At 50.1% G+C, this 10,393-nt stretch overlaps 1 non-coding gene across 1 annotated transcript; it reads right to left on the reverse strand.

Moving 5' to 3' along the window:
• Positions 1-2,377: 2,377 nt before the first annotated feature.
• On the reverse strand, positions 2,378-2,450 carry TRNAA-UGC. Its single transcript has one exon. It is a non-coding gene; the product is annotated as a tRNA-Ala (tRNA).
• Between the last annotated feature and the right edge of the window lie 7,943 nt (positions 2,451-10,393).

The following is a 10,393-nucleotide window of genomic DNA, read 5'->3' on the forward strand; positions in this document are numbered from 1 at the left end:
TTTTGATAAGTCATTTTTTTACTTTGACGAAGTTCAGAGGAAAAAATATCGACATTCATAATAGTAAATAAAAAATATGAAAATGTATTTCATGATAAATCTAATGATACCGATTTGATATTATGGATATTGATATATTTCTCTACAAATCTGGTCAAACTTAAAAGTGCTTGACTATTCAAAAAACTAATACACCATATATTTTGAAACGAAGGGATATTTTTTTTACGAAAACACAACAACACCAACAGCACAGTAAAACGCGTCAAACCCTTCTAGTTAATGAACAATGTAGTAGCCCTCGTGCATTGCCCATTAGTCAGCTTCTATGACACCACTTATAAAGTCATGTGCAGCAGTGTTCCACTAGCTATGCTACATCTACTAATTAAGGACATGCCCATTAGTCAGCTTCTATGACACCACTTATAAAGTCATGTGCAGCAGTGTTCCACTAGCTATGCTACATCTACTAATTAAGGACATGTTAGATTGTTAGTGTGTAAATTAAATCCGTAGCATTTTTAGGGTTTCACACTTGCACAACGGGATGCGAGAGGCAGTCAGGCAGAGGTATACCTAACCATGGAAAACCCGGTCCGATCAGCCTGGCCCGGCCCGGCTCAGTCTTGCCCATGGGCCGGGCATGGGCCTAAGTTTTGAGCTTGACGGCCGAGTCAGGCCGGGCTAGGGCTTTGCATATTGGCGTTTTAAGGAAGAGGCCAGGCCCAAGGCCCGAGTCTCGATGGGCTTTTGCACTGATGGGCCAGGCTTGGTCCTGAAATTTAAGCCTGAACTATAAAACCCACTCGCACCCCCTCTGCTGCCGCAAAGCCGCAAGACGAGTTCAGGCTTCAGAGCTGAGACTTGCCCAAACAGCGCAGCTTCAGTCAGCCTCTTCTATTTCTACCCCAAGAATGGCTGCCATGGTAGCTGCAGCGGAGGCCGCCGGTGTCACCGTGGTGGCGGGAGGCAGGAGCAAGTGCTTCACGCGGAGCCTCTACTGGCGGCTCCGTGCTGCCATCCGGCGGCTGCACTCGGAGCGTCGCAAGTGGAGCAGGCAGAGGTTGTGCTTCCACTACGACGCCCTCAGCTACTCGCTCAACTTCGACGACGGCCGCCGCGGATGACTCCGCCGATTTCGTGTGGTGACGGGCCGGCCGGTTGCATGATCTGTGGCGCCTCCGTGTCGGTTTTATAGTTGGTAGCAGTGGCGGAGCATGAATCAGATATTAGAGGGGGCCAACTGAGTGTTATGACATAGAAAAGGCTAGGGTGATCAAAGACGCCAGAGTATTAGTAGAGCAATTAGCAGATAAATAAGAGTATTTGGCAAATCTTCCTCTTGGAAGGGGGGGCCAAGGCCCGGAATTGTCCCCATGACGCTCCGCCACTGGTTGGTAGTTCTGGTGTGTGAAGATCAAGCAATGGGTACTATGATTTATGAGCCTTGTCTTTTTAACTCTTCATCTTGTTTCGGAAATGGATGACTGTAAGATGATGCATTTGCTCGGCCGTTCATGTAATGTAACCGTGCCGTGTCATATTCATGATCTTTTCGTTGTCTCATGGAGAAGATGCTGGTGAAAATTCAGAGAACACGCTGACCTGCGCACAGTGCTGTTCTGGCCGAAAACGTTACGTATTTACCTTCACGAAAGGAGCACGTAACAGGAACTGGCCCCGAATCGTAGTCCCGGATTTCAACCTTAATTATGACATGAACAGGTCTAGGCTGAAGAATCCAGAATTATGACATGAACAAAGGTTGTCTGACGAAAGAAATGACATGAAGAGGCAGTAAAGAAGGCTACAAGAAGAAGCAGAAGCAGAGCATCTGTCAATGCGTTCAGAAGCGCTATCATTAGCAGAGGATTTGTCTGAAGAAAACGATGGAACCTGGAGCCTTGGAAGAATAGGAGCCACTACCAGCCTAGTTTTCGTTGTCACGGGAACACTATAAGTTTTGTTCCGAACGGCCATTTCTCTCTGCAAGGAAATGACAGTGCAGTGTGCAGATGGTTCAGAGACGTGCAGTAACGTCGTCCATCCTTGGATGAGCTCGATCGTTCACATCGCGCTCAAAGGGTGGCGACAGGAGAATCATCATCTCTTTGGGGCGCGGGCAAAGATTTTGCGTGGCAGGCAGTTTTGGATCCAGAGAAAGCGAAAAAGGCCAAAATCCGCCTGGGAATTCTGACCTTTATTTCCCTTCCCCTCTTGCGATATTTCTCAGTTTTGCTGAAAGGATTATGAGAGGCGTGGAAGAGAAACGGCGAGCGAGAAACATGACTTTGACTCAAGCTGAAACAAGTGCATCCAATGTCGATCGATCCCGTTATTCTGTTAGAAGAACCACACGAAGTAAAAAAAAATCTGGAGATGCGGGGGATCGAACCCCGTGCCTCCCGCATGCAAAGCGGGCGCTCTACCATTTGAGCTACATCCCCGTTATTGAGATAACAGTGCTTAGACCTGTAATTGAATCATCTCTTGCTTATTCGGTAGGTTCGTTTTTTTTGCAAGCAAATATTTTTTTTCCGGGAAACTTGAGAGAATATGCAAGTTAACCAAAATAGAAGCATGCATTTGTACAGTAAATAAAAGCAACAACATACTTACTAGTATTAACAAGGATAATATCGCCGTAGACATAGGTATTACTTTTTTGTTAAAAAAATAATGGTATTACTTTATTTTGTTTTGGTTTAGGTGACTATAGTGTTGTTTCTCTTTTGCGGGAAGACGATGATATTCAGGTCTTTTTTCTAGAACATGATACTTTTCTATTGAAAATACATGTCAGTCATCACTATAGGTAATGTGTCGAAATAAGAACATGCTGTCGGCGTTGTGAAGTGTACCTTCGCTCTAAAGGCCTTCGACCCGGCCTATATGACATTGCCACAGCAAGCGAGTACCATATAGGCCCATCCTACTAAAAGTTTGATTTCCTTTAGTCGGACCAATCACTGTCATTTCAAACCTTAAAAAAGGAAGACTGAGGGCCACGTGGCGTCTTAATCTGACAGAGGGACACGCGTCGCTCTGCTTTTATAAATCAGCATAGGCAATGACTTGATGGTTCGAAGACGAGCTTCAGTCCCTCAAAAAGAGATGATGTGCCAATAACAAACCAAAGCAAAGTATTAACGAAGCATCCGAGCTCCACCAAAAAAAAAATTGTGACCTACCACCTGACATCAACAACCGAGGTATACTAGGATTCTAGGAACGAGCAGAGAAGATTCCTGCAAATGGAGCGAAGATCGGCCAAACCGCTGAAGATCCAGCTTTCTTCTACCTTCCCACTCCATCACAAGCGGCAACGCCGGGGAGATACACAGGTGTCACAGTGCGAGCTCGCTGCGAGTCACATTGTCACCGGCCGAGGCAAAGGGGATCACGCGTGCATTGGTTGGGTGGCATGGATGGAAGCTTTTCTCTACGTACTACCACTCGCCATGACTTGACTCCGGCCCAGCCTGCTTCCCGCGTGATCTTCAGTGCGTCCACTCCAGTCAGTCGTTGCATGTGTGGGCTGATTTGTTTTGCTTTCTGGATTTAGTATATCGCCGGCCAGGTCGAGTGGTCGACGCACGAGCTGATTGATTGGTCCTTCTTTTCGTATTTGTAGTTCGGCCATTGATTTTTTTTTTGTATTCCAAAGTAGGAGGAAGAGCCCCTTTTAGTTGGAATTTTGTCGTCATGCTGTTTCTTAATCGCTTGAGAGTTGTGAGTATCATGCCCCATACTGATCTAAAGGTTCTTACATTTTTTTACGGATGGAGTACTTCTCAAAAGGAAAAGGTAATGGTAATGGAAGAAATGATAGGAGAAAATTATGTGCCTTACAGAAGTTGCACCAGAAGGTTAAGTTCTACACATCTGATCACAGTGGATGGATGCATCGATGTCAACGGCCAACTCTGAGTTCAAGAAGGTCAGAGTATGGTTTCCATCAACTACTGTCTAGATAATTTTCGATCGTGTACTGCTTTGTGACTTAACGCATCCCACTTGATCTGTTGTGGATATTTTTCGATCGTACTGCATTGTGGCTTAACGTGTTGCGGAAGTGTTAAGATGCGGTGTCGACCAACTTATTCCCACAAGGCGCTGACATTTTCATTGGCCAACTATATAGAAATTAGTCACATATGAAATTTAATTAGAAAAATATGTAGAATCTGAAAATGATGTCATTTTACATGTTAATTATTTTTTAAATTTTATTTGACGTGCAACCTTTATTAATAGCGCATAATTCGTCTTTCTTTGTGCCAACCCGGATTGAATATGAACACCTCAACAAAATGGCCTATGGACGGACATTACACAAGCGATATAGGCCCATCATATTAAGCTTGGTTTCCTGTTGTTCGATCCATCCTTGTCGCTGCACCACTAAAAAAACGCAACCCTAAACAAAAGGGCCAGGGCTCTGTGGTGTCATACAGTGGGACACGCGTCACTCTGCTTTAGAAATCAGCACAAACAGTGACTTTTTTTTATTTGCAAGGAAAAAACAGCGACTTGATGATTCTGAAATGAGCTTCCCCTCGATGATTTTGTTTACTCCCTCAGTCCCGGTGTATAAGTCATTTGCGTAGTTCTAGATCATTGATTGAAGGAATTAAATATGTGTCATGTCATAAAAAGTATATCACTAGATATCTACACAGATGTAGTTTTATATTTTTTTCTCACATATAATACATATTTACGTAGTTAAATCATTAATCTAGAACTACATGAATGACTTATACACCGAGACGGATGTAGTATAACAAACCAAATGAAAGCAACGAAGCATCCTAGCTCCAACAAAATCCTTGTGACCTATTACCTGACATCAACGACTGAGGTAGGGACGAGCAGAGCAGATTCAATGGAGCGAAGATCCGGATCCAGCTTTCTTCTCCATTTCCCACACCATCCCAAGCAGCTACGCCCGGGAGCGCCACAAGTGTCGTAGTGCAAGTAGCCCGCGAGTCCCATGACCACCGGCCGAGGCGAAGGGGACGCGAGGTTCTACGTACTCGCTCGCTCCCTCCCTCGCAATGACTTGACTCCGGCCTAGCTTGCTTTCCAGCCGAGTGATCGTCAGTACCTCCGCTCCAGTCAGTGCATGGACCCATTTTGCTTTGCTTTGCGGATTTATTAGAGCATCTACAGCTGGACTTTGCAAATTCGGCCCCTCAAACGCTTGACTGGGCATGCCTCAAATCGTGTCGTTTACATCCATGTCTTGCATATCTGAACCCTTATATCCATACTATAGCATGCAACGTCGATCAAACTACGTAGATCAGCTCCGGACATAGAAATTGCACAATAGTTCTTCAAAAGATCCACCAAAGTTCACACAAACGACACACAACTATATACTGCATCTAAAACTTGAAATTAAAATCAACTTCACCACTTCCGGGCCGGCCCTTTCCCCTTCTGGCCGTCGGCGTAGCTGTACCCGTCGTTGGCTGGTGGAGGAGCGTCTGATTCGTTGGAAGAGGAGCCGCCGTCGTTGGAGGAGGAGTCGGCGATGACGAGGCCCTTGAGGCGCTGGACGGCCCGGTCCTGCTGCTGCCTGAGCTGGGCCAGCCGAACCGCCTCCTTCGCCTTCTCCAACGCCTCCCGCTCGGACAGCTCGAGGGCAAGCCGGAGAGTCTTGGCGTTCTTCTGGCGGAGCCGCCGAGCGTCCGTCTCCGTCGTCGTAAGCGACTAGCGGTAGACCCACGCGAGGAGCCGCTGGTCCTCATCGGGCTCCGTTGGTAACTCACGCCGGTGGCGGACAGAGCTCTCCACAGCCTTCCTCTCCCTTCCTTGCTGCCTCTCGCGGCGAGCGGCGCACGCCTCCGGCTCCGGCATGCGCGTCCGGGCAGATGGGATGAGCACAAGTACCCACCGCTGCCCACGAGGGGGAGCAGCAGCCGGCGCGGTGAGGGGACGACATGTGGAAGCATCAGCCGGCGGGGCGATGGGACGGCGTGGGGGAGGCGCCGATTTGCATTGGCCGCCTGTCGGAGCTGCCCATGGGCCGGGAGGGGCCAGTGCCGGCGTTTGAGATGCGCCGACGGGGAAGCGGCGGCTACGGCGGGGCTGCAGATCCGGAGCTGCCCCCAGTGTCCACCTTGGAACACTCCAAGGCGATGCGGAGGGCAAGCTCATACTTCGGATCCACCTCGTCGTCGGAGTAGCTGCCAGAGCATGACCTTGCGCCAGACTCGATCGGAATCGGTGAGAGGAGAGGAGAGGACGGAGCGAGAGAGAAGAGTGAGTGAGCTAGGGTTTCGGACCGACGAGGCGGATGGGGTTTTTCGTGAGACATCCATGGGGTCAGTGGTGGGCCGGGCTTGTCAGGCGGACGCGCCCGGGCCACCCTATATCCGCCCCATATTTAGGCTGGATATTGGGGGTGCCGGTCAGTCCGGGGTTTGAGACCCATTTGAGGCGTCCGTCTAGGTCGAAAAACGTGACCGGCAGTAGTCCTGGCCATGGGAAGCCCGGCCTGACCTGGCCAACCCGACCCGACCTGGCCCGAAAAAGCCCGACCTGGCCCAGCCCGACGCTGCTCCTGGGTTGGGCTCGGGCCTAGATTTTGAGCCCGATGGCCGGCCCGGGTCGGGCCCGGGCCCGTCGATTTTGCAATTTCCTGAAGGGGCCCGGCCCGTGGCCCAAGGCCCGTCAGGCTTTTACATGTTCGGGTCAGGCTCGGGCCTTAAAACCAGGCCCAATGGCCGGGCCCGGGCCTGGGTTTTTTGCCTCGGGCTTGGCTAGGCCCGGCCAGGCCCAAGGTTTGGCCAGGTATACCGGACAGTGACCGGGCAGCCCGTCATGGCGTATGAGGCGGCTTTGAGAGGTACGACTGTAGATGCTCTTAGGGCATCTCCAACGTCGCCTCCAAAATGACATACTCGCCTAGACTGGTGCCCTCAATTTTTTAAAGCCATATAGAGAAATATAATGCAAACACGATAAAATTCATGCAAACAGACATAAAGTTGATATAATTTACATAAACCGGACAATACTTCGGCCGTTCTAAAAAAAACTAAACTAACTTGTAGCAGATGACGATGTTATGTGCCTGATCGGGCTGGCCGCCGCACCTACGTCGGCGGCGGCGGAGTGGTCCTTCCCGCAATGGAAGGACGCGGGGCGGGACAGCCCTGTCCGGCGGCCGTCTGGCGCTCGCGGAGGAGCCACTCGGGTTCCTCTTGCGCCATGCGCAGGGCCGCGTCAGCCAATGCTGACCCTGTTCGGTGAGCCCCGTCCTTGCTCTTGCACGTGGTGGTGGTCGTGTAATGGTGGTGGACTTGGAGGTGGTCACGATTTTCTTGGTGATGATAGTGTTTGAGTTCGTGTCACATGGCTTTGATTGGGCTGGAGGCGCTCGACGGATGGTTGAGTTTGTGTCACATGTCTTTGATCTATCGGATGTAAATCTGAGAACAGTTTTTAAAAAACTGGTTAAAAAGGGTTGGCCGTCGGCATAGGCCCTATCCCGACGGTGTCCGTACATCTATGCCGACGGCCCTGGCCGTCGGCAACGTTGTCGCCTAACGGCGGCCGCCGTCAAGTGCTGACCAACGGCTGCTCGCCACATGGCACGTGTATGCCGACGGCCAGGCCGTCGGCATAGACATGCCACATGGCGAGCAGCCGTCACTCCTGGGGCAGGGCTATGCCGACGGCCTGGCCGTCGGCTTAGTTGGAAGCTACGCCGACAGCTAGGCCATCGGCATAGCCCTGCCCCAGGAGCTTCCAGTGGCTGACACGTGGGCATCTATGCCGACGGCCTAGCCGTCGGCTTAGTCTGGAACTATGCCAGCAGCTAGGTCGTTGGCATAGATGCCCACATGTCAGCCACTAGGAGCTCACGCCAGCTCTATGTCGACGGCCTAGCCGTCGACATAGTTTGTGTCTGTTTTTTTCTTTTTTCTGTTTTTTTCCAGCTCAATTCATTTGAATATATATAACATATATATCATAAGAAGCAGCATCACATAACAATAAGGAGCAGCATCACACAACAAATTCATCATCACACATCATAAGAAGCATCCCAAAGCATAAACATATAAGTATCATCACCACCAAGCATATAAAAATCTCACAAACAACAATAAGAAACATCACAAGCATATAAGTATCATCAGCACCAAGACCGCCACAATGTGACCCAAAGGCTTAAGCACCAGGACGTCAGGCACCGCGGTGGTCGTCACCGCCAAGATGGTCGAAGCCCAGGTCGTCACTGCTAGCGGCAGCGCTACTGCCAAGACCGCCTCCACCTTCGCCTCCGCCTCCGTGGATCGGAGTAGTCGGGCTCCGTGACTCGGGAGTGCTGCGAAGTCGACCACCAACGGTTGATCCACCGGTTCCCTAGATGTTGAAAAGACATATTAACGGAATATATGACTGTGTTGAAAGGCATGATATGCTTTGGGTGAATAGATTGGGGATGAACTAACCGGCGAGGGGCCAAAGTTCTGTACCACAAACTCCTCAAAGGTCAGCAGTGTTGGTTGTGCTGGAGGACCCTCTGCTGCTGGCCATTGAGGACACCTGCCGGCCGCCATTTCCTGAAAAGCGTGTTGCATCTAGTGATCCCTCTACTGATGGTACGCATAAAGTCTCTCGTGCCACGCCATGGTCTCCTGGCGTGTGTACTCCAGGTAGGCCTACGGTATGACATGATGGAACTCATAAAACTACTAAATGCGGAAAATAAAGTGAGCAATGAAGATAAGAGGGAAAATACTTACATATTGTCGCTCCTGAAAGAGGGACTGTGACGGTGCACTGGTCATTGGCGTGCTCGTGCGCTGGCTCAGGCTCGGGTCGATCCGACGGAGCTGTGTGTACGAGATAATACGAGTGATCACAGCATCGAGAACCGCCTCCCGACCGTGCTCCTTGGGCCCCATGCCCACCACCACCCTATCGTCCAGATCCGCCGCAATGGGGTCAGGTGTGTCAGGATGTAACTTCAGATACCCATCGGAGTAGGCCTTCTTCCTCTGTGCGGTCTTCTTGCCATAGTAATTGGGCTCGCCAGGCTTGGAGTCCTTCCGCGTATGGGCGATCTCCCATGCCTCCATGTGTGAGAGCGGCCGCTTCAGTTTCTCCTCCTGCACCACCAAACATAGGTTAGTCATACATAAGAAAGTGATGGTAAATAGAAGAATAAGAATGTTTAATGGGGTTAGTCATACATTAAGTGCCTTGTGGAGAAAGTGGTTTCGGTTTCCCTGAGCATGTACTCCCTCCTTCCCTCGGTTAGCCTTGTTTTCGATTCTCGTAGCCGCCCAGGCTCCAGCCTCATCACACCAAAGATCCACCAATGCCACCCAGGACTCGTCTTTTCCATAACACCAATTTGGACACACCTATATAATGAAAGCATAATGGCATGTCAACACGAAACGGTGAAATGTACCACAAGGTAATGAAAGCATAATGAAAGCATAATGAAAAATCTTTTATACTTACCGCCAAGTACTCGTGCCTCTCCAAGGTAATGCCCATCCTCCGCGCTTCTTCCTTGGTCATCTTCACACCAAGAGCATCGTGATGGTATGTCAAGATGGCCACATAGCGCACCTCGTACTACATCTGGTGGGCCTTCTTCTTGCATTGGCGCAACACGATCTTGTCCGCTCTGGCCTTGAGCTCCGGAAGAACTCGATAGAATTTCTACAATCATGCATGAAATAAGAATGGAAGAAGCCATGAGTTAAATCATTCATGAAACTAGAATGGACTTGTGCTTCTGAAGAGAACTCGCCCAGAAAGTAGTGATCACGACATTTGCATGGGTACCATGGTCCGCTTGGAGAGCCACTTCCCAGTGGTCCCAGCTCGTGGCCAAAACCCGATGGTCCGAGTGCCTGACTGGATCCGGGCAGTACAACCCCGGCCAGTGTAACTTCGGCAAGACGGTGATGAGGCCATTGGGAATACGAACCCCTTTAGAATATATCCAGTTGCTGCAAAAGAATGAACAATTAGCAAGTGACAAGTAAAATAAATAACAACCAGAATGAACATGTGACAAGCAAAATAATGAAATTATTATAAAGTGCCACTTACTCTTTCCCCGTGGGCTCAATGAGCCACTTCTGTTCCTCAGTAGCAGGAATCTGCTTTGGTAGCTTTGCGTTACCACGCAGCCATCCCTTGTTGCCAACCCCCTCCCCGCCACCACCATTATCCCCTCCACCACAATCATCGCCGCCACCATCCTCCTCCTCGCCTGCCTCCCCCTCCCCAACCTTCTCCTCCTCCTCCTCGCCCTCCTCCTCCTCGCCTACCTCCTCCTCCACCACCTCCTCCTCCTCCTCCTCCTCCTCCTCCTCTTCCTCCTCCTCGCTAGAGGGTACCTCAC

This window comes from Triticum dicoccoides, chromosome 2B (genome assembly GCF_002162155.2).
Source record: "Triticum dicoccoides isolate Atlit2015 ecotype Zavitan chromosome 2B, WEW_v2.0, whole genome shotgun sequence".
NCBI lineage: Eukaryota > Viridiplantae > Streptophyta > Magnoliopsida > Poales > Poaceae > Triticum > Triticum dicoccoides.